Consider the following 26152-nt stretch of genomic DNA (forward strand, 5'->3'; position numbering starts at 1 on the left):
TGCTCTCTCTTCTGCCCCAAGCAACGTAGGAGACGAGGTCTCTGCTCAGTGATGGAGCAAATCCTGTGGGACAACTGCCAACTTTGTGGTTTTCACAGAGTAGCAGCTGAGGCTAGGCAAAGACCTGATGGCCAGAATGACACCTCCGGGCCACAAGCGAGGCACAGGGCCAGAAGGCAGCCTCACGGGTCTTTCTGCTATCCCCAGTCTTCTTTGTTGCCCTTAAGTGCACAATGCTTTCCTGCATTGATCTTGATTCTTGGCAAATCTCTCAGTTTTCTGAGTGAGAGGCTCAGTATAAGTGACTTGTAAGAAGAGCATGGGCTTCCCGCCCCCACCAGGGATAGACCTCTCATGGCAACATTTCAGAGGTCTCTGACAGGACAAAGTGGAGAAGCATCTCAAGGGTGACAAAGCCTTGAAATTATCTTACACTTCTGGTGGGAGTGTAAACTGAAACATTCTGGAATCTACTGACAGTATCAACTGAAACACATACCCTACAACCCAGCAATTCCACTCCCGCCAAAGAGGAGTGAGTATGTATATACTCAGCAAAGATACACATCAGAATAATCAGAGCAGCGTTCTTCACAATAGTCCCAAACTGGAAACCACCCAGATGCTCATTAAACAAGTAGATTTGCTATATAAATCATTCTAGATTCACACACTGAGAATGAATCATCTACAACCACCAACAACAATACAGCTGAATCTCATAGATGCAATACTGGGCCTAAGAATCCAGGCACACACACACAAAGCCAAATCTCTAGTCTATGTATATGAAGGGAAACACAGTTCAAACCTGTAGATGCTGTTAGAAGTTGGGATAGTGGTGACCCTGAGAAGAGAGTATTGACCAGAAGGCCTTGCTGGGGAATTGGTAGTCATCTCAGGGTTATGTAAAATTTCAAAGAGCTTTTCACTTATATGTGCACTTTTCTGAATATTTGTTATATTCCAGGTTTTAAGAATGCTAAGGCTTCCAGCCCCTCTACTGTACCATGTGAGTAGCTGGGCTTAAAGCAGACTCCAGGTAAAAGTTGTTTCCTATATCGAGCTGGGGTTGACTCGCTGCCACTGCTCCCCCTTGTCCTGGTTCTGCCCTTAGCAGGCCACAGACTTGTGTGGTCCCCACATACCTTCATGTCCTCCTGAGTAAGTGTTTCTGAACTAAGAAAAATCCCCTTCCTCAATTCCCCTCATTGGGACAAAGCTTGTACTCTAGTCCCCTGTTTGGGTGAGGCTTCAAATTGATCCTGTAGGTAGGTCAGAGTTTTTTGTTTGTTTTTTTCTTGTCCCTCATTTCTTACTGGAAACAGTACTCCAGCTTCCAGTCCTTCACCAAATGTGGGAATACTTTGATCAACCAAGAAGTCATGGATCCCCAGCTATCTTAGCTTCTTAGGACAATGTCAGGATCCAGAGGGGCTGGTCTGGGACCTACAGTCAAGCTTCAAGGCTGGGCCTGGAAACTAGTTTGTGGGCTGAAGTGAGAGGGGTAATTCTAACCCTTTCCAGTCCTTTCTGTGGGGCTCACACTGTCATACCTCATTGAATTAGGGGCCAGTGCATCTCCACGTTCTCATTCGCTGAAGTAAGCATGGTTCCTGCACATGGACTGGCTTTCCACAGGAGTGTTATGAACAGGGCACAAAGAAGGCACACAGAGCCCAGTGTGGTGGTCCTGAGGATGGGGACAAGCGATTTATCCCTTATTGAACAGCAGCGAGAGCTTCAGGCTCGAGAAGGGACTCTGATCAATAGTTTCTTGTAATGATTTCCTTGTTTGCCATCTTGGTTATCCTCTTCTGATAATCCAGATTGGAATGACTTGATTTCTGATGAAATAAGAACAACTGATTTCCCATGGTCTCACTGTTTTAGGCTCAGTCACAAAGTCAAAGTCATTTGGAGCATACTTAAGCTGACCTTTTTTTTTGGAAGGCAAAACAACTTGTTTATACAGAAGTCCACCTAGCAAGAATGAATATACAGTTCGGGCATGGACCTTTTGCTAACTGGATAAGACAATGCCCATTAGGAAAAACTGCACTTTCCTAACTCTTCACTGTTGTAGAGTTTGTTACATAATCACCACCCACTGTTCTCTGGATAGGACCAACTAGGTAATTTTCAGTACCCAGTGCAATGTGAAAATGTGGACTCCCTCATTTAAAACATTATGATTTTAAGATGCTGACAGCAAAGCATTAAGCAAAGCCTGGGGCCCTGTGTGACTGCAGAGGTCATGTACAACCTGTGAAGGGAACCTTGGGTCCAGAAAGATTGCATGGAGGGTGTTCCTTTAAGGTTGGGAACTAATTAAGAATGTTGATAGTTTACACAATAGTGGAGAACCTAGTCAGTGTGCAAGAAACAAACAAACAAAAAAGAGGATCAAAAGTGGAGAGGTAACAGTGTCATTATTTACAGATATTATGAAATTCCTGAGAAAACTAATGGAATCAAGAGGAGAATAAAACTCCTAGTGCTGATAAGATAGTTCAGCAAGTTGACCAGATACAAGATCAAAATAAGACAAGTCTAAACAAGTTGAAGGGACAGAGATGGGAGTGTGGACTCTGATCTTTTGGAGCTGTTGCCATCTTGTAGTTGGAGTGGAGGCAGGGGACTCACTCCTTTGCTGAGAGAGGGTGCCCACGTGATCCTTGGAAAAGGGCTTTGTATCCCCTGGAGTTTAGGACACTTTATTTTTTTGTTGTTGTTTATTTATTTATTTTTGGCTGTGCTGGGTCTTCTTTGCTGCCAACACGCTCTCTCTAGCTGCAGCGAGCAGGGACTACTCTCTGGTTGCGGTTCGAGGCCTTCTCATTGAGGTGGCTTCTCTCGTGGAGCTGTCGGGCGTAAGGGCTCAGCATTTGCAGCTGCTGAGCTCTAGAATGCAGGCTCAGTACTTGTGGCCCATGGGCTTAGCTGCTCAGCCACAACTCCCAGACCAAGGATCGAATCCGTGTCTCCTGCATTGACAGGCAGATTCTTCACCACTGAGCCACCAAGAAGCCCAGGACACTTTTTTTTTTTTTTAATTGGGGTATTGTTGCTCTACAATGCTGTGCTAGTTTCTGCTGTACACTGAAGTGAGTCAGCTAAATGTATACATATATCCCCTGTCTTTTGGGCCACCCTAGCTACCCCCATCCCATCCCATCCATCTGTGTCACCATAGAGCACCGAGCTGGGCTCCCTGCACTTACAGAGTAGGTTCCCACTAGCTGTCTCTTTACATTTGGCAGTGTACTTTTACACTGGGTCTGCACAGGGCTGATGGCTCCCCAGACAAGAAGAGGGTCTTTGGATATGGGACCAAGCCAGAGCAGAAGTTTGATGGGGAAGGAAATTGCCCCTCCTTCTGGTGCCACAGAATGGGGTGGGAAAGGGTGCAAAGTGGGATAAAACTGTTATTAATACATGGTGTCATTTAAATAGGGATTCAGTGGACCACCAGGAATCAGAGAGGTAGTTTCATATAAAGTTCTGGGTGGCACAGGTCCTGATATGAAGTGGTAGGAGAGCTGATGTTACTTCAAGTCTGGAATTTTAGTTGTTCTGTTCACAAGAAAGACTGTAGAGTCAGAAATCCAAGCCTTACTTCTCAGCTCTGCCACTTGTCTTTTCTGTGAATCTGTACAAATCCTTTAACCTCTACAAGTAAGAGTTTCACTTTCTGTGGGTTTAATATTATTCTCACAGAAACATCTACCCCCCAGGATTATGATGACAAATAATTTAATAATTTCCTCTAATAATCATAGCATGGAGGTGATGTATGTATGTAATATATGTAATCATAAAGCATCTTTATTTGGTTCCATTTACTTCTTTAATGGTCTTCCCTGGTGTTCAGACAGTCAAGAAACTGCCTGCAATGTGGGAGACCTGTGTTCAATCCCTGGGTCAGGAAGATTCCCTGGAGAATAAAATAGCTACCCACTCCAATATTCTTGCCTGGAGAATTCCACAGATAGGAGAGCCTGGCAGGCTATATAGTCCATGGGGTCGCAAAGACTAGTTCTTCTCTGCTCCTGGATCAAAATTAGGACAAGTCTCATCCCTATGGACAGAGGAGCCTAGTGGGCTATGGTCCATGGGATCGCAAAGAGTCAGACACGACTGAGTGACTAAGCACAGCCCAGGAGCTTTGTGGTCCCTCTCAGGTAATAAATGCAGCCTCAGGTCAATGATTCATATTTCCAATCCAGTGAACAGTTAAACTTCATCTTTCATCCACAGTATTGGCTTCTGTACATTCATAGCTTGGGCCTGGAGGTGCGGCTGCTGCACTGGACCCATGGGCTGAGTTTGAGTCCTTGAACTCTGATTCTGCCTCCTCAACCACGTTAATCATGGTTTCTGATTCCTCTAGGATCAAAGTGTGGGATAGAGTAGGAAAAGGTGACAGGAAAGTTCTTACTTGTCTCTCTTTGCAGGACCTAGAAGTAGGGCTCTCTGGTCTCAGTGGTTCCTGTGGGGACAACTTCGGGGGTTCTTCAGAAACAACCCCTCTCCCTAGCCCATAACTGGGGAAAGCATCTCAAGTTTCTCCATTAAGTACAAGACATCCTATAAATTTTTGTACACCACCTTTATTAATTTAAGGCAGTTCTCTCTCTAGGTTCTAAGACATTTTTTAAAAAATCATAAAAAAACAATGCATTTTCTGGTAGCTTAAGATATGACGTGTTTTCTGTTGCTTGTTCTATTAACACAGAAAAGTACATTCATAAAATTTTTGATGTTAAACCATCCTCACAGGTTTTGGATAAACTACTTAATCATAATGCATTTTTTATATTCTGTATATTTTTAAAGTCTGTATCTGATTTGGTAAGCTAAAATTTTGTTTTGATTTTCAATGAATGTTCATAAGTGAGATGGGCCTATAATTACCTTTTCTTCTATTATTATCTGCTTTAGTGATCAATACTATACTGATCTCACAAAAATTAGTGGGGCATATTTTTCTCTGTTTTTGTTTTCTGATATAATCTAAGATTAAAATTTACTGTTTCTTGAGAGTTTGATAGAACTCAAGTGTAAAACCATTTGAGCCTGGGTTTCTAGGGAAGAAGAGATAACTCCTATTTTAATCTATCACTTACTAGTCAACTCAAATTCCTAATTATTTTTTATTGTGCTGATTTGGGCATTTTATATTTTCTTGGGCACCTACGTATTTTATTAAATTTTAAATACATGAGCACACAGCTTTCCACAATACCTTTTAAAATAAGTTTTATTGAGATATAACTTCCATACCATAATATTCACCCTTTATAAGAGTATGATTCAGTGGTTATTTACAGAGCTGTGCTGCCATCATGCATGCGTGCATACTAAGTCACCTCAGTCATGTCTGATTCTTTGCAACTCCATGGACTGTAGCCCACCAGGCTCCTCTGTCCATGGAATTCTCCAGGCAAGAATACTGAAATGGATTGCCATTTCCTTCTCCAGGGGATCTTCCCAACTCAGGGATCAAACGCGTGTCTCCTGCATTTGCAGGAGCATTTGCAGGTGATGACCACTATCTAATTTCAGAACATTTTAATCATCCTGGAAAGAAATCCTATGACCATTAGGAATTATTTCCCCATTCTCTTCCACTACCTAGCCCCTGGTAACTATAAATCAACTTTGTGTCTCTATGGATTTTCCTGTTCTAGACATTTCATATAAATAAAACCATACAATATCTGGCTTTTTATGTCTGGCTTCTTTTATTTACCATCATGTTCTCAAGGTTCATCATGCCATAGCATTTATCACTACTTCATTCTCTTATACCAGTGGTCTCCAACCTCTGCCTTATATGGTTGCATAGGATTCTATCATATGAAAACACCACATTTTCTTTATCCATTCACCATGTGATGGGTACTTGGTTTATTTCCAGTTTGGGCTATTGTGACTAATACTGCTATGAACTTAAGTGTTGGTAAACAACTGCTGTCCTGATCTCCCTGAGTGCATCCTGCTGCCTGATTCATGAGCCCTGTCCCCCGAGATCCACTCCCAACTCTCTATGGTCACAGAACTCAAGGGTTAATGTCAGGTAGGGCATTCAGGTCTCCACTACAGGGCTGTAGTCAGTGTGTGTTCTCAATGGAGGGATCCACACATGCACTCCTGGTTGGTAAATAATTTAAACAGCAGCCTTGGGTCTTTCCATGTAAGATTTCATTTGAACAAAGGGTTCCACAGTGTCAAAAATTTAGCAAACCATCAATAATCCAATTATTTCCATTATATTTGAGGAAACAGATCCAGAAGGGCTAAATTATTTCTTTAAAATCACATACATCATTTGTTCAAAATCATACATCTAATGTGTGACAGACTCAAGACTGGAAGTGATTTCTTCACCCTCAGGCTAGCATTCCGCCCAGTCCACTAAGAAAGACTGTCAGCAAAACCCAAGTTACTTTTTACCAATTTATGCCAAAATTTGGGCATGTTAGGTTCCAAGGGAATTTATTTTCCAGAAAGACAGAACATTAAAAAGGACTAGAAATATTAAAACAGCTGTATTAGTGCCAGAAGTACATAAAGTTTTTAAAAAATAAAATGAACATCTCAGTTCCTCCGTCACATAGCACTGGCCATCTTTATCCTAAAGAAAGCCTGACAGCTGCATTCTGGGCTGGTTTGCCACATCCTGTGAGAGCTCAGAAAGTCCATCTGAAACAAATGATTTCTGCAGTGTTGTTGTTTTTGTTTTTGTTTTTTTTTATGAGTTAGGCTATGGTCTCCCTCCACATCTGTGCACCTCGCTACTGCATCTGCTGAGTTGGAGCCACGGTCTGTGGCCTTGAATCTAAGATCCTCTTTGGGCTGCCGCATCTGCTGAAGATTTTGTTTTTATTGTGCTTTTTCATGTGGATGGCCCAGCGCCAGCCATACCCAAGGAAGTTTTAGGAGCAGAAAGTAGTCAGGGATGTTCTGGGAAAACTGGAGGTGAAAGCCGAGAGTCCTGACGGGACGCTCGAGGCAGAACATTTCCGCATTTCTTCTGCTCCTCTGCCATTCGCCTTCCTCCCCTTTCCGTAGACTCTCTCTTTCCTGGGGTCTCTGCCTTCATCCAGCTGCTGTGTTGCCCTGAGAAACGTGCATTCATTCGACCCAAGTGCCAAACTCCTCCCTCCCCCAGCAGGTGGGGCCTTAAGCTCTAAGCAGGCAGCTGCAATCAGAGCCTCCAGCGCCCAGCAGGAGGGCGGCTTCCTCTAGCATCACACCTCAATTCCAAGTTTCCATGAGTGAAGGCGTTTGGGCAGGCGTGGGTAAAGCCTGAAATTGTGTTTGAGGCAGATAACACAAACCTGCAGCAATTCATTTCTGAATACAGAGAGGCAGGCTTGAAGGAACTAAGAATTGGGTTAAATAAAATATAGACTTCCATTCAATGAAGTATTATATAACCAATGGGGATTGCATATTCGAAGAATTTTAATAATGTAGGAAAATACCTACAATATGGTATCAGGTGAGAAAAAAAAACATAACTGTATAGATACTGTGAACTCCAAAGTGTAAAAAGAATGTGTATATAATGATTATTGTATATATGTGTATTACATATGCAATATATATTATGTATTTAGTACATATGCAGTATATATTACATATATAAAATGAGTGCTTTATATTGTATAGAATGAGTGTTATATGTGTATACACACACACACACACACACACATACGTACATGTGTGGGGAAAAAAGAACTAGAAGTAGAAAAAAACAGAAGAAATACCAAAATGTTAACACTAAGGTTTTACTGAGGTATAAGATTATGGCTAATTTTTTGTCCTTATGCCTTTAGGTATTTCCAACTATTCTATAATTAATATTAATTTCTTTAATTAGAAAGCTATTTTAAAACAATGAAATTAGAACCAACAGAATGTTAGAGCTAAATTCACAGTAGAAATCATGAGTCTAATCCCCTCATATTCCAAAAAGTGAAAATAGGAACCAAGCTAAATGACTTGACCTGAGTTTGTCTTGTAACTTAAGCTGCTTCCTGGCTCTTGAATCAGTGTTTGTCCACCAAGTTACTACTTGGATGCCATTTTCTAATAATGTTCTTAATGATTTTTAAAATCTTAGGTTTACATAGACCCTCTTGCAAGGACTTTCATGTAGTTAATTCATCTGATAACACAGCACATCTGTGATGTTAAGTTTTCTGGGTTGTTAAGTATTCTGTGTTGAATTATGTCTCCCATCCCAGCTCAAATATTGAAGTCCTAGCCCCCAGAATCCCAGACTGTGACTCAATTTGGGGATCAGGTGTTCCCTAATCCAATATGACTGTTTTCTTTATAAAAAGGAGGGAATGTAGACATAGACACACAAAGAGGAGGGACAATGTAAAGACACAGAGAGAGGACAGCCATGTGCAAGCCAAGGAGAGGGGACTGGAACAGATCTTGCACAGACCTCAGAAATAAACCAAGCCTGCCAACACATGGATTTTGGACCTCTGGCCTCCAAAACCATGAAACAATTAATTTCTGTTACTTAAGCCATTTGGTTTGTGGTATTTTATCACAACACCACCAGTAAACTACTACATTGAGTAAAGCCAATTCAGTCTCCTCGTTCTTACCGGGGGGACCTTTGAGACTCACATATGCTAAATGACTCAAAGCCACCAAGTGAGTTTGCAACAGAGCTGGGACCAGACCCAGATTTCTACCTCCTCACTTAGGGCTTTTTCTACCTTACCAAGATGACCTTTTCTGGTTTTTAATTTTTTTAACTAAAATTTTATTTTGAGATAATTATAGATTGATTCATATACAGATATAAAAAATAATAAAGACATATCCTGTCTATTCCTTACCTCATTTCCCCCAGTGGTGATGTCTTACAAAACTATAGTACAATATCTCAACAAGGATACAATCAAGATACAGAGCATTTCCACCATCACAAGCATCTGTCATTTGTCCCTTTTCTAGCACAGTCAATTTGCTTTCACCCCCACCTTCTCCTTAACTCCTGATAACCACTAATCTGTTCTCCATTTCTATAATTTGGTTATTTCAAGTATGTTATATGAACAGAATCATACAGTATGTAACCTTTAGGGATTAACTTTTTTCACTCATTGTAATTCTTTGGAGATTCATCCAAGTCATTGTGTGTATCAATACTGCTGCTGCTGCTAAGTCGCATCAGTCATGTCCGACCCCATGCGACCCCATAGATGGCAGCCCACCAGGCTCCACCGTCCCTGGGATTCTCCAGGCAAGAACACTGGAGTGGGTTGCCATTTCCTTCTCCAATGCATGAAAGTGAAAAGTGAAGTCACTCAGTCATGTCTGACTCCTCTCGACCCCATGGACTACAGCCCACCAGACCCCTCCACACATGGGATTTTCCAGGCAAGAGTACTGGAGTGGGGTGCCATTGCCCTCTCCAATGTGTATCAATAGTTTATGGCTTTTTATTGCCAAGTAGTATTTTTGGTGTTTAGTTCAGTTCAGTCACTCAGTCCTGTCCAACTCTTTGCAGCCTCATGGACTATAGCACGCCAGGCTTCCCTGTCCATCACCAACTCCCAGAGCTTGCTCAAATTCATGTCCATCAAATCGGTGATGCCATCCAATCATCTCATCCTCTGTCGTCCCCTTCTCCTCCTGCCTTCAATCTTTCCCAGCATCAGGGTCTTTTCAAATGAGTCAAATCTTCACATCAGGTGGCCAAAGTATTGGAGTTTCAGCTTCAGCATCAGTCCTTTCAATGAATATTCAGGACTGATCTCCTTTAGGATTGACTGGTTGGATCTCCTTGCAGTCCAAGGGACTCTCAAGAGTCTTCTCCAACACCACAGTTCAAAAGCATCAATTCTCTGGTGCTCAGCTTTTTTCTTTATAGTCCAACTCTCACATCCATACATGACTACTGGAAAAACCATAGCTTTGACTAGACGGATCTTTGTCGGCAAAGTAAAGTCTCTGCTTTTTTTGTATGCTGTCTAGGTTGGTCATAGCTTTTCTTCCAAGGAGCAAGCTTCTTTTAATTTCATGGCTGCAGTCACCATCTGCAGTGATTTTGGAGCCCCCCCAAAAATCTACATTCTTGGTGTAGATGCACTAATTTGTTTAACCATTCACCCACCGAAGGACATCTGTGTTGTTTCCATTTCCTGGCTATTAGGAATAAAGCTGTTATGAACATTTGTGTACATGTTTTGTGTGAACATACGCTTTCATTTCTGTGGGATAAATGCCCAGCAGTGCAATAGTCAGATTGCATGATAGTTGCATGTTTAGTTTTTTTTTTTTTTTAAGGAACTGCTAAACTCTTTTTCAGAGTTGGTATACCATTCTACACTTCTACCATTAATGTATGAGTGATCCAATTTATTCGTATCCTCTCTAGCATCTTGGTGCTCTCACTTATTTTTTCATAAAAATTTTCTTTATTCTAGTGCAGATAATTTAAGATTATTTCATATATATCTATTTTTTCAAATTTTTTCCCCTTATATGTTGTTATAAAATATTCAGTAGAGCTCCCTGTGCTGTACAGTAGGTCCTTGTTGGTTATCTATTCTATATATAGTAGTGTGTATATGTTAATCCCATACTCCCAATTTATCCCTGCCCCCTTTCTCCTTTGATAACCATTGTTTTCTATACCTATGGGTCTATATCTGTTATTCATATAAGTTCATTTGAATCTATTTCTTAGATTCTGCATATAAGCAGTATCATATTATATTTGTCTTCGGTTTACCTCACTTAGTGTGATAGTCTCTAGGTCCATCCATGTTGTTGGAAATGGCATTATTTCATTCTTTTTATGGCTGAGCAATATTCCATTGTATAAATATACCACATCTTTTATCCATTCAACTGTTGATGGACATTTAAATTTTAGAATAATATCATCTATAGCTACAAAAAATCTTGCTCACATTTTGGTAGGAACTACATTAAACCTAAATGTCAATTTAGGAGAGAATTGACATCTTTACCACATTTAATCTTCTAATCCAGGAACATATTATTGTCCCTCCATTGGGTATATTTCATTTTTTACTTTTCCAGGGAGTTTTTCATGATTAGTTAAGTCGTGATTCAGGATTCCAGGGTGGAGATCACCATGTAGCCAGGTCTCACTTCACTGCCCTGGGAGAAGGACACAGAACAGGGGAAAGGGGATCAGAGACAGTTGCAATCTTGCAGGAAATGTACCTTCTGCCCTGCAGTCATCCCAGGCTGATACCCAGGATAGGAGATAGAAGGACTTACATACATGGCGTTTACGTGTTGGAGATGTCACCCCTTAGTGGTCACTGCCTTCTCACAGTGGTGGAAGTGCAATGGTTTTGCTAGAAGTTCCTGGTCTGGTTCTGGTTGTTTGACAGTGTGAAATCTGACTCTCATTTTTCTAAACTTACTGACTTTCATGCTTAATATAGCCAAACTTCCAATCATGCCAATGCCCTCCTTTGCCTGCTGCCTCTGCATATCCCTTCCAACACTGCTGCATCTCTAGCCATGGAGCATGACACTACCTTCATGCTGCACACACTCCTCTTGCTTCCTGGATGCTGATCTTGACAATGTTTCTATGAAGGGAAGGACAGAGGACAGGGAAAGGAAAAGAATAGAGCATGGAAAGGTCCTGTTATGCTCTGAGACATCATTCTCCCTATATACCTTTGCTATCTGCTTTCTAGTCTCTTCCTCCCTCCCTCTGGAGGTGAATATAACAAGCATACAAGGAGCACAAGGGAAGCACAAGGGAAGCACAAGGGAAGTACAAGTACAAGCTTCCCTTGTGGCTCAGCTGGTAAAGAATTCACCTGCAATGTGGGAGACCTGGGTTCTATCCCTGGGTTGGGAAGATTCCCTGGAGAAGGGAAAGGCTACCCACTCCAGTATTCTGGCCTGGAGAATTCCATGGGCTGTATCGTCCATGGGGTCCCAAAGAGTCGAACATGACTGAGCAACTTTCACTCACTCCCTCACTCTCAAGGAGTAAATAAAGTCAGAGTATATGCCTCTGGGGGCGGGGGTGCTCTTGCTTTGATGCTTTCCAAGCAAGTGGCCTTTGGATTTTTGGTTACAGGGCCCTCAGCTTCAAAACCAGCATTTCAGTAAAGAGTTTACTTACACAACAGTCCATCGGCTGGGCTGAGTCATGAGCAGCTTATTACCTAGGCGTGGGAGGTGAGTCCAGAAATTAAGAGTATGTATTTAGAAATGTTAATAGCAACTTTATGTTGTAATTTTATTCTTAGTGAATCTAGTATTAAGAAATTAGGATTCATACATTGATACACTGTGGAGATTGTCTGGGAAGAGGCACAAGAAATTTCTGGGATGTTCTATCTTGATGCCGTTTTGCATTATATAGCTGTATGCATGTCTTAAGACTCCTTGAATAGTTCATTTAAGATATGTACATTTTACTGTATGTAAATTTTACCTTAAAAAATCCCTACAAACAAATATTAAAACCTGGTTTATGATATGCATACCGAACTATCTAGGAGTAAAATGTACTAAGGTCTGTAACTTACCTTTAATGTATCAAAATATGATTTGTATTAAAAAATGAACAGAGGAATAGATAAGTGAAAAAACAAATATAACAAAATGTAAGTGGTAGGATGTAGGTGGTGGTCATATGGGGGTTCACTGTGCGATTCTTTCAGCTTTTCTGTATATTTTTAAATCTTCACAATGTTGGGGGGAAATCAGGGCTTGCATTTTGTTTGCCTTCATTGGTTTTTTGTTTTATAATCAATTTTTATTGTATCTTACAGAAGTATTGAAAGGGAATAAATCAGAAGGGAAATTTTAAAATATTTAACAAAATCAGAAAACAATGTTTAAAAACTTATGGGATGCCACAAAAGCAGTTCTAGAAGGGAAGTTTATGAGAAAAGAAAGTGTTAGTGGCTCAGTCATGCCCGATTCTTTGTGACTCCATGGACTGCAGCCCACCAGGCTCCTCTGTCCATGGGATTTTCCAGGCAAGGATACTGGTGTGGGTTGCCATTCCCTTCTCCAGGGGATCTTCCCAACCCAGGGATTGAACCTAGGTCTGCTGCACTGCAGGCAGGTTCTTCACTGACTGAGCTATGAGGGAAGCCCAAGAGGGAAGCTTATAGGGATATATTTTTTTTTTTAAATCTGAAATAAACTAGCTGACTTTATACCTCAGGGAACTAGAAAACAAACAAACAAACAAACTAGACCTAAAGTTGTTAGAAGGAAGGAAATATCAAAGATCAGAGCAGAAATAAATGAAATATAGACTAGAAAAACAATGGAAAACAAAGCTAGGAGGTGGCTTTTTGAAAACGTAAACAAAATTGACAAAACATTCTTAAGAAGAACAAGGCTGCTGGCATCACACTTCCTTGTTTCAAACTACACTACAAAGCTACAGTAATCAAAACACTATGGTGCTGGCACAGATACATAGGCCAGTGGAATAATATAGACATAGAAATAAACCCATGCATATACAGTCAACTAAATTTTGACAAGGATGTCAAGAACATACAATGGGTGAAGGATAGTATCTTCAATAAATATTTTGGGAAAACTGGATATCCATATGCAAAAAAAAAAAAAAAAGAAACTGGATCCCCTATCATATACCACTCACAAAAATTAACTCCATAAAATGGATTAGTCTTAACCATTTGCCAAGAAAACATCAGGGGAAAAGCTCCTTGACATTGATCATGGCAATGATTTCTTAGGATATGACACCAAAAACAAAGGGTCAAAAAGCAAAAGCGAACAAGTGGGACTATATCAAACTAAAAAGCTTTACATAGCAAAAGAAACAACAAAATGGAATGAGAGAAAATATTTGCAAATCATATATCTGACAAGAGAGCAATATCCAAAATATGTAAGGAATTCATAAAACTCAGTAGCAAAAAATAAAGCAATCCAATTTAAAAAATGGTCAGAAAATCTGAATAAACATCTTTCCAAATAAGACATATAATGGCCAAAAGGTACATGGAGATGCTCAATATTACTAATAATTAGGAAAATACAAATCAAAACCACAATGAGATATCACCTCACACTTGTTAGGATGGCTATTATTAAGACAAGAGATAAACATTAACAAGAATGAAGAGAAAACTCTTACACACTGTTGGTGGGAAGGTAAACTGATAACAGCCATTATGGAAAAAGGTTTGGAGGGCTCTTCACAAGTTAAAAACAGAACAACCCTATGATTCAGCAATGCCACTTCTGGGAATATATCCAACGGAAGGAAAAATCAGTGTATTGAAGAGATATCTGGACTCTCATGTTCATTGCAGCGTTAGTCACAATAGCCAAGATGTGGAAACAACCCATGCTTATGGATTCATGGTTAAAGAAAATGTATAAACACACACACAGAGGAATATTATTGAGCCACAAGAAAGAAGAAAATCCTGCCCATCTGTGACAACACAGATTAACGTGGAGGGGATTATGATAAGTAAAATCAAGTCAGGCATAGGAATCTAGATAAAATTTTAAAAGAACTCATAGAAACAGTGGGTAGAATGATGGTTACCAGGACCTGTAGGGTGGAAGAAAGAGGGAGATATTGGTCAAATCCTGGTACAAACTTATAAGGAGTTCATAATGCTATATTGCAGGCTTGCTAAAAGAGTAGATCTTAAACGTTCTTGCCAAAATAAAACCAGGTAATTATATGAGGTTATAAATGTGTCAATTTGTAATCATTTCACAATATGTAATAATTTCACAGCTTGTAATCATTTTCACATATACAAAATCATCACATTGTATACTTTAAATGTGTACTAAATTACTTATCAGTTATACCTCAATTTTTTAAAAAAGCCAACCAATTAGAATGGTCCCAGTCCCAACAGAGGGGCTGGTAGCTCCCACCAAGAAGTTAATGTTGAATGAGCACTCACCCTGTGTCCATAACTTTGCTAAGCCCTTGACATGAATTATCTCACTCTTCTTATAAGCTAGACACTGTCGCCACATTATTAACTGGAGATGTATTATGGCCATGGGCATTTATTCCTGGAAAAGTCCTGTCAATAATGTGTTAAGATCCCCACTTTATATGGAAGCTCACTGAGGCTCTGAGAGGTGAAGTGACTTGCTCAGTGATTTGCTCAGTGTGACACAGCTAATAAACAGTGGCATCTGGGTCCGCAGCCCCTGCTGTTAAACATGATCCTGAAACCATAGATAATCATTATTTAAATCCATCTCACCTATAACCTGCTTCACTAATCATGTCCATTTTCTTTCTTTCTTTCTTTTTTTAAGATTCACTTACTTTTTTGGCTGTGGTGAATCTTCATCGCTTTGTACAGGATTTCTCTAGCTGTGGTGAGTGGAGGCTGTTCTTCATGTCATGCACAGGCTTCTCAGTGCTGTGGCTCTGGCGGAGCACAGGCTCCAGGAGCTTGGCCTTCGGTAGTGGCAGCGCACGAGCTCAGTAGTTGTGGCACACGTAGTTGCTTTGCAGCATGTGGGATCTTCCCAGACCAGTGATCAAACCAGTGTCCCTTGCATTGCAAGGCTGATTCTTAACCATTGGACCACCAGGGAAGCCCTCTTTTTTTTTCTTAATATTTATTTATTTTTATTTGGGTGCACTGGGTCTTTGTTGCAGCATGTGGAATCTTTCGTTGAAGCATGTGGGATCTTCCCTGACCAAGGGTTGAACCCGAGCCCCTGGCATTGGGAGCACAGAGCCTTAACCTCTGGACCGCCAAGGAGGCCCCTCAAGTCCATTTCAACTGTTGCTACAAAAGACTTGCATGTCCTCCAAGGGCATGTAGCCTAAACAATAAGATGTTTACCTGAATCGTCTTCCAGAAAGTTGGTGTGAGCTGTGCCTAGTTTGAGCTGAGTGCGGTGAGACAGGATAGGACCACCAACCCTCCAACTGCCACGTGAGAACATCTGCTCAGTGACCTTCCGAGGTCAGTGGGCCGAAAACTCCACCCTCAGATCATGCTGTGTGCCGCCACATTTGAACGAGGCATGTATCGAAACTACGGTTACCACTGCCTTTTCCCAATCACCGTTCCCCATGCTGCCTACATTCCTCACACTCCTCATGCTCCCCACGTCCCAGACTGCCCAGCTTCTTAATCCCATCAATACCCCCCAGGCCCTGGCCTTCTGGGAGGTGGCTGTGAGACGTGTGCTCGACTGTCTTGTGAAAAAGCTCTTTCTTTGCTGCAAATCTCGATGTCTCAGCATTTTCACATGGTAAGCATAAGGCAAAACTAACCTGGTTAGATTAAATCTTAACTTAAAAGTCAGTTGAAATCTGTAGGATATCATTTTCAGTACCTTTTCTAACTCAAGATCAGCGCTTAGGTCTCACTGGGAAGAGAAGGAAAAAGCTGGGGAGGGTCTACATCTTTACTACCAGTTCTGAGAACTTTGAAACGTTCTGATGTCCTTTGTCAGTTTCACAAAAGCTTTCCTAATTTCTTCCAAAACATTCACTCTCTCAGGCAGGTATAGCCTCTTGATTAACTCTACTACTGCTAAGTCACTTCAGTCGTGTCCAACTCTTGGCAACCCCCTGGACTGGAGCCTACCAGTCTCCTCCATCCATGGGATTTTCCAGGCAAGAGTACTGGAGTGGGGTGCCATTGCTTTCAGGATATATTGGAGAGTAGATGTGAAAACACTGATGGTTCTCGTAGTTCTCAGCTTTCTTCTACATAAACTAGTTGTAGTCACTGCAAATTAACTCAAAGGCTCTAATTTTCAAATTGTTTGTTGTTCAGTAGCTCAGTCATGTCCGACTCTTTGTGGCCCCATGGACTGCAGCACACCAGGCTTCCCTGTCCTTCACCATCTCCCAGAGCTTGCTCAAATTCATGTCCATTGAGTCGGTGATGCCATCCAACCATCTCATCCTCTGTCATCCCCTTCTCCTTCTGCCTTCAATCTTTCCCAGCATTAGGGTCTTTCCTAATGAGTCAGCTCTTTGCATCAGTTTTCAAGATGGGCAGCTCTCAAGTAAGTAACTTTAGTAATCTCACCAAAAAAGTGAGAACTCTGCATGGGCTTTCGATTACAAAACTACATGTAAGGACCTCACTGGTTATAGTAATAAAACTTCAGGAAGTAGGCATCAGAGGCAAATAAATATTAAGTCTTTCTCACAGACACATAAAGCAATTTTCTCTTCAAATGTTAAGTCATTGTAATCTAGATAATATGGCTACTAAATTTCTGCTCTTGAAGAAAGGGGTAGATAGAACATTCTTTTCTAAGAAATGACTACAAGGATACAATGCCCTACATAATTTCTCTTCTGTCTCCTTTGAAATGGAAAGTGTGTGTTGAGAAAAGGCCTATTTGACCTAGCCACCATTGTGATAAAAGACACCCATGGGGGCCTGTGGCTACCCCAAGCAAGCCTCATGGGGCCAGAACCTTGGTTACGTTTCCCCGTGTGCAAACCACTTTCTCAGCATGCAGGAAGTGGTAGGGCTCCAAGAGATGAGCCCACTACTGACTAAACAAGAGAGAGAGAGAAATCAAGAGACCAGGTTATTGCTTTCTACAGAACAGTCTAGTGAGCTGCCTGTAACTAGTCTTCAGCTCACGGAATTCCTTCCCCATAGGTTAGCCCACTTTGGAAGTCATGTATTAGCCAGGGGTCCTTAACTTCTGGGATCTAATACCTGATGATCTGAGGTGGAGAAGATGTCATAGTAAGAGAAATAAAGTACACAATAAATGTATCATTCTTCAATCATTCTGAAACCACCCTGCTGCCTAGTCCGTGGAAAAATTATCTTCCATGAAACTGGTTCCTGGTGCCAAAAAGGTTGGGGGATCACTGTATTAGAAGGTTGCTTGGTAAAGTGGGGAGAGTAGCAAAGTTCAGTGTCTTCAAAACTCTCTACTTGATTGAGAAACTGTTTTGATAACAATATACCCTGGAATAGCCATTATCAGACCCACATGCCTCCACTTACCACTTACACCTGTGTAGACTTCATCATTGTTGTTCTGTTGCTAAGTCATATCCAACTCTTTGCAACCCCAGAGACTACAGCATGCCAGGCTCCTCTGTCCTCCACTATCTCCTGGAGTTTGCTCAAATTCATGTCCATTGAGTCAGTGGTGCTATCTAACCATCTCATCCTCTGCTGCCCCCTTCTTATTTTGCCCTCAATCTTTCCCAGAATCAGGGTCTTTTCCAATGAGTCAGCTCTTTGCATCAGGTGGCCAAAGTTTTGGAGTTTCAGCTTTAGCATCAGTCCTTTCAATGAATATTCAGGATTGATTTCCTTTAGTATTGACTGGTTGGATCTCCTCACAGTCCAAGGGACTCTCAAAAGTCTTCTCCAACACCACAATTGGAAAGCATCAATTCTTTGGTGTTCAGCCCTCTTTATGGTCCAACTCTTACATCTGTACATGACTACTGGAAAAACCATAGCTCTGACTATACATACCATTGTAGGCAAAGTAATTAATACCTCTGCTTTTTATACACTATCTAGATTTGTCATAGCTTTCCTTCCAAGGAGCAAGTGTCTTTTAATTTTATGGCTGCAGTCACCACAGTGATTTTGGAGTCCAAGAAAAGAAAATTTGTCATTGTTTCCACTTTTTCCCCTTCTATTTGCCATGAAGTGATGGGACCGGATGCCATGATCTTAGTTGTTTTTTTGTTTTTGTTTTTGTTTTTTTAACGTAGACTTCATTACCTGATCTCAAGACTCCTTCCCAGTGAGCCCAGATCTGGTCTCAGAATCCTACTTAAACATCTAACAAAGTTGGGGTTTTATGGGGCTAATAAATAATGGAACTGCTGCATTTCACAACCCCAGGAGCCCTACCCACATTAGCTTCTGTTTTGCGCTCTGTGACACCCTTGTTTTTTTCTTTTTTTGTTTGTTTGTTTTAAAACCTTTCTTTCCCACCTAAGTTCTGAACAAATTAAGAAATAAGATACAGGAGATAGGCAAATCCCAATCAAAATGCTATCTTCTAATCATGCATTTTTGGAAGGTGAGGCTTTTGATTTGTGGATAAAGCCCTGCTCTCACCCCATCTCTGGATTAGATAGTTACCTAGTCACAAGCAGTATTGGAAAACTACAGGCCTTCCCCACAGAAAATCTCTGGCCCCCTGGACTTACAGCTTTCCAGTGGGACAGCTCAGAATGCACTTTCATGGCAGTCATAAGGTCTGATGTCAAGAACTGAGTCATTCCTCTCCTGACTGATCCTTCAGATAAATCTCTTTTTCTCTGAACCAGTGAGGGAAACCCCCAAGAACCAGGCGTACGTCTCCAGTGCTGTGGTCCTTACAGTTCAGAGCATGCAGTGGAATCCTTGGAAGGGCTTGCTGAAACAGATTGCCCAGTATCCCACGCCCCCAGTATCTGAATCAGTAGGTATAGGGGATAGGGCTGAACTTTGCATTTCTAGAAAATTCTCAGATGTTGCTACCTTTGTTGGTTTGGGAACCACACTTTGAGATCCACTACTATAATGGAAGCTCCCCTTTGAAATTCTTACACTTGAACACCAACAGATGAGGAGTTACTCATAAAACAGTGCATAATTGCAAGACCTGGCTTACAAAATTAGATTGTATGACACCAGATGAAACCAGCTTTTAAAATTTCTAAACTGCTAGGTTTTCCATGGGCCTTTATAAAGCTCATGAACACCCAGTTCTTTGGGAGGAATGCACAGTATGCAGCATTTCTCAAAGTTATTTGACCAGAGAATACGCCTTTAAATTTCTCTTCTCTAGGGAGAGGCGGGGGCAGGGGCACACCCCGTGGCATATGTTCCACTGACCACACTTTGGGAAGCACTGGGTTGGATGAAAATTTCTTCAGTTGCATTTCAGACCTGAGTGGATCCTGAAACACGACTCTCTCATGCTTCCTCAATTCTTTGATGCAGTCAGCACAGGTTTAATTCTGGGTCCCAAACACTGAGAACAGTACTGGGATACAAAGATGAATGACCTAGACTTGAGAGGGCTTATGCTGTGAGGGGAATGGGAGCCAGATGGTGTTGAGACGAGCTCTGCTCTGGGAACAGAAGGAAAAGCACATTCAGTTGGGCAGGGAGGGGGTGAAGAAGAGCAAGGGGAATTCAGATACTTCTTGTATGTCTTCATGAGACATACAAGACATACACTTCATGCCCAGAACTTAACGGAAATAGAGAGCTTGTGAGGTTGTCATGCTGATGCACAGTGGTGGACGGTCATAAGCAAGGTCCATATAGTGATGGTCTGAACTGCTATGTGACATCTCGGTGTATTTACTCAGTATTTTATACGGTGGGTCACTCCCATAGGGGGCTCTCCTCATCCCATTTATATTGGCTTTTAGATGGTTTGGCCCCAGAAGTTAATTTCTCCGAGATGGACAGCAGGGTTCAAGCAGATTTGTACTGAAGGTATCCTCCCTTCTTCCTCCTGCTTTTTGCAGCCTCCAGGGGATGGGTGAGCCAGGGTGATCATTGTGGTCTCTATGTTCCCTGCTGCATAGAACTGGCTGGAAATGAAGATTCCTCTACATGTGTCACTCTGGGGATGGTGCTCATGGGTGCAGTAGACCAGAACACAGGGCATACCCACCCGCTTCCCAGAGTGTCCTTCAGGCTGTGCCATGTGGTGGCCAGATATCCTGTGGCAGCACCTGTGTGTGGGAGGACAGCATTATGGCTCATGCCTGGATACTAGCCAGATGCTGACCTGAGCCTGCTCTTCGTCTCCTCCCTGCCTAGCTGAGGACAGGGGAAAAAAGACAATGAGAAGTTTATAGAACCTGTAGGTTCCCTTTATAGCCTTGACCTCAGAGAGTATCTGATGCATGTTTTCACGGGTTCGTTTGTTTGTTGTTTTCCCAACTAGACTTGGGAATGTATTTCACAGCACATTTTGCTCATTTTTATGTTTTTAAACCAGATTTAGCAATTATACTTCACAGTACATCAGATGAAAACAGCTCTATTGAACTTCACGCAGTCAGCTCTCTTCAGTTCAAATAACTCAGCTGTCCTTGGAAATGTTAGCTCTCAGTGGGTAGGAATGGGAGTCTTTGTTTATCCCTTCATTGTTACGTGGATAAAAATGACAGGTCCCCAATTTTTATTCTGGCATCAATTTGAAAGCTAACGTAACACCAGCTTGTGAAATACTTGATAGGTTTTACCTTTCTGGAATCAACTGACCAAATGGGATTCCTGAAAGCTTGAAATTGGCATTTTTTTCTTTCATACTGTCCATTCAGCACTTTAGGACTACAAAAAGGAGGGGAAGTACCAGGAGAAATGAGAGGAAGGCCCTTCCTTTAAATAAACGACACCGCTTTATTACTTCCCATGGTTGTCTCCATAATAACCCTCAGAGACCAGAAGCTTTTAGGGATTCGCCGTGTGTCATACATCATCCCCAAGGCCGTTTTGGTCTTGCAGATGATTGCAGAAAAATGAATGTATTGATCAATCTCTTCCCTATTTTCAAATCTGTGTAGATAAAAATGAGAAAATGCATTCTTCCAGTTAGGAGTAGATTTATGGTGATATCTCTCTTCCACCAAAGGAAGGGTAATAGTACAGAGACCAGGGCTCACGTGGTTAGAGATGGTTATATGACTCCTGGACAGCTCTCAGAGGGTTTATGGTGGCCAGCTTCCCAGACTGGTGCGTATCTCAGTCCACATCTGGTGGTAAGAAGTTTATTGAGAGTCTGGATTTCGTATTTATAAAGCTTCCATTACCTGTTTTTAACTAGGTGTTAACTTGATAAAGAACTTCACTGATAGTTAGGATTGTCTTTTTCTCACTTTTATGAACTGCTAAAAATGTTTGCAAGAGTCAAAATGTGGAAGATGTTTTCTTTCCTTCCTTCCTTTCTTTCCTCTTTAAATTATAGGGCCATATTTTTGGGGTTGGTGTCTTTTGTATTTTTTCAATTGTAACGAAATACTCAACATTTTAAAATTCATTAGCAGAAAGAGCAGAGGGCCAGCAGTGACAAACAGACCAACACTACTTTGCTGTACAAATTAAACCCAAGTCCCAGCTCTGTCTGAAACAATTTGTCTTCTACTTTGTAAAGCATACCATTTAAGCTCTTGGAGACTGGTTCCTTATTTGAAAGGTGAGGATAAGTCCGCTGTACCTGCCTCACAAAATTGTGAGGACCCGGAGAGATGACCTATGTAAATGCCTTTTGTAAAATGTTGGTTACACTATGGTCTCTAGAACCCAGCCGAATATTAGCTATAAATTACTCCCCTTAGGTTCATTCGTGCCACAGGATAGTCACATCCTAATTCTGTCTAATCACACGTGTTCCTCTATTGGTCAATATCTCTAAAAAATTTCTTGTCTCTCTGCTGTCTCATTCATATACTCAACTTCCATCTGAAGGCTATGAAATACCAGTTACTCAGTTTTACCGCTAGAGGGAGCAAAGCCTTTTCGTTTCCTTTTTCTCACGTGTTAATTCTACTGAGTCAGATAGCATTTACATTATGGTACCTACTGAAGCAATAAATAAGTAGAATTGCAAGTAAATTGATGGTCCATGGTCTGTGTCTCTTTGGAAAATATCTTAAGAAAGCAAAATCTATCTTAAAGAATTAAAACTAAAAGACATTTATATGTGTGAGTACATATATACATACAAAAGTTTGTAGAATGACACCCCAGTAGCAACCAGCACGCCTAGCGCCCAAATCTTGGTTTCTAAATACCATTCTCCAATAAAAGAAGGCAAAACTCCTTGGTTGACTCTGGGGCCAGGGCAGAAAAATACAGCATGAGCTTAAATCTTTTGAAACCATAACGGATGGGACACAGTTTAAAAAATGATGACTGCTTGTCTAAACACTGGAGTCAACTTGGAGGAACCCCTAGTAGTCAAAACTGGGATCATCTGGACAAAATATGTAATAATGATAATAAAACCATGAACCCAATGGATATAAACAATTGAATAAGGGATAAGAAACATCTCTTCTTACAGTATAATTCCAATTAATAAAAGAAGGAATAATGGAAATACAACATCACCATTAAGAGAATAGCATAGTAATAGTTATTACTAGCAAGAACTATCAATAATTGCTAAAATTAGTGGGTGAAGAGTTTAATAACAAATAGGGGGTTCCTTGTTGGCTCAGATAATAAAGAATCTGCCTGCAATGCGGGAGACTCAGGTTTGATCCCTGAGTCGGGAAGATCCCCTGGAGAAGGAAATGGCAACCCACTCCAGTATTCTTGCCTGTAAAATTCCATGGACAGAGGAACCTGGTGGGCTACAGTCCATATCCATAGAGTCTCAAAGAGTCAGACACGACACAGTGAGTTACACACAGTATACATGCAGTCTTAAAATAACTCCCTGTAAGACAACTAATCATAAAAGGGAAAGCTGTAGCTTCATAATGGAGTAAACTGGACACCACCTTTACCAAGTAATCAAAGTCAACCTCATCAGCTATAAGACATAGCAACTTTCTTTACCTCTGGTATCATGCACTGAGAATAATCCAGTATCACTTCTGTGCTATTTTTGCCAAATATATAATCTCAGCCTAAATCCTAATTGGAAGGGCATTTTAGGAATGACTGGCTGTAGTCATCAAAGTGATGTGAAAGACTGAACTTTTAGACACTGGAGGGGATGAAGACGTGTCAACAAACTGCAATGTCGGATTCTGAATTAGACCAAAAAGGACAGTAGTGGGAAAACAAGTTCAAACAAGGTCGGAGGATTACTTAATAGTTTTGCATAAAACAGTAACTGTACTGTTAGTAATTACTAGTAACTAGTAGTAGTTTTGTGATGTTTTCATCATTGTATTGTGATTATATAAGATGTCAGTATTGGAGAAAGCTGAGTGAAGGGTATAAGTGAACTCTTAATCAAAATAAAAAACTCAAATACCAAGTTGAAATTAAGAACCAGGAAATACTTAAATAGAGCAGTGCCTAGCAGTGCGTAGCATATAGAAAATACTAAGAACTTTACATATATTATCTCAATATAACTCTTGTCATAACTATGTGAGAAGGGTGCCATAATAGCTATTGTTTTAGATGAAGGAATTGAGTTCAAAAAAAGGTTAAGTCAATTGCTCAAAGTCACATACCTCTATCATAAACAATAGCCACAACCATGTATGGAACACCAGTTGTGCACTTTTGTATATACAATATCCCATTTTTAATCGTAAAGATAAAATTGAGTCTCAGAGACTTAATGAAGTATCAAGGCCATACAGCTAATAAGTAGCAGAGCTAAGATTTAGTGCAGGTTTGTGCTTATTTATTAACAAAAAAAAATTACTGAGCACTGTTGTATGCCAGATAGCATGTTGGGTGGTGGCTATGCACAGACCAAGGCAGACAAACAAGGAGACTTGGTCCTCAGGGAGCCCCCAAGACTCTGTGCTTCCCATAATTCTAATAATGTTGTGAGGAACATTATTAGATATATCCTGCTTATGGAACCACAGACTAGAGCCTGTTCTAGCTGGATCGAAGCCCTTTACTCCTCACAACTGGCTTTGTCACAGAGTTCCTGTATCTTCCGTCCAGTCCACTGCGTCCCATGGACTATGTATATATTAAGATTCAAGACGACTTTCCTGAACCTTGGGGCTCTGTCTTGGCCAATCATGAAGTGCAATGTCAGACCATCTGGCGACAGTCTATTTCTAATCCTTTCTTTCTGCCTCCTCCCTATCTATGATAAAAATTGGTTCCTTAACACTGAGTTCTGTGACCAACAAAAGCTTCCAGCCTATTTAGTTTTTCCTGAGATTGTTTATTCTAAAATCTCTGGATGTGAATGGATGCAACTCTTGGAATAGCTGTTGATATGTAATGTACCCTACAACAGAGATTATGCAATCTATATGTGTTACTTAGCAATGAAGTATTAGGCATGGGAATATCCAGTCAGAAGTGGGGAAACCCAGTCCATGAATTACAGATCTCTTTATCTTTCCCCCACCCTATTTTAAAAAAAAATTGTTAGTTGCTCAGTCCTGTCTGCTTCTTTGTGATCCCATGAATTGTGGCCTGCCAGCATCTTCTGTCCATGAAATTCTCCAGGCAAGAACACTAGGGTGGATAATCATTCCCTTCTCCAGGAGATCTTCCCAACCCAGGGATCGAAACTGGGTCTCCTGCATTGCAGGAAGACTCTGCCATCTGAGCTGTCAGAGAAGCCCATTCTTTAGCCCCACTGGATTCTATAAGTCTCCCCATATGCCATTCAAGTGCAGATCTAGAAAGTGTAATCACCTCTGAGGTTCATGGGATTTAGCAAGCCTTGTGTTGTGTGAGGACCCATTAAGCCTCCAAAGGTACACTATACTGTAGTATTCGTGTTTCTCCTTTAAACTTTTTTTCAAGTACTAATAGCCAGGTCATTCTCTTGGATCCCTATATCCAAGCCCCACATGCATTTGGGGACATGATCACCAGCCTTGAGTCACCACCTAGAACTTCAAGAGTTAGATTTCTTATCTCCCTCATTCATCTTAGGCCTAGCTCATTGACTCTAGGCTCCTTGTTGCCTGACAGCCTATTCTGTCTCTTGCCCTGATAACTATTGTGAGACATAGTTGATACAGTTGTTCCGTCTCCCTGGCTCTACAACTTTCTGAGGACCACTCAAGTCAGTTGTCCTGATATTGGCCGTCTCCAATAGATATTTACTCATAGACTTCAAGCTTAAGTGACTGAGAATAATGATATGGATATGAACAGTGAAGTCAGGAGAAAAAGAGGTGAAGATATGTGTTAAATATAATGGAAATGGCCCAACTGTTAAAAGCAAAACACACAGCAATCAGGAATGGAGTTTTGAGTGTGAAGCTTTTTAATGAAGCTGTGAGAACAAGTGAATGCAAGACTGTAGTTCAAACCAAGTGTTCAGTTGCTCCACAGACAACATGGAACTGGGGCCTGTAGGGACCAACCTAGGCTTGATGATCAGCCAACTTACCCCTCAGCTCATTCGCATCAGTACAGATTACTGGGTGCCCTTTCTGATGGGGTGGCTGTCTGCATTAGCTGGTCTATGCCCTCTACCCAGTGATTGTTAAGTAGTTGAGATA

The sequence above is a fragment of the Bos indicus genome, chromosome 10 (assembly GCF_029378745.1).
Source record: "Bos indicus isolate NIAB-ARS_2022 breed Sahiwal x Tharparkar chromosome 10, NIAB-ARS_B.indTharparkar_mat_pri_1.0, whole genome shotgun sequence".
NCBI lineage: Eukaryota > Metazoa > Chordata > Mammalia > Artiodactyla > Bovidae > Bos > Bos indicus.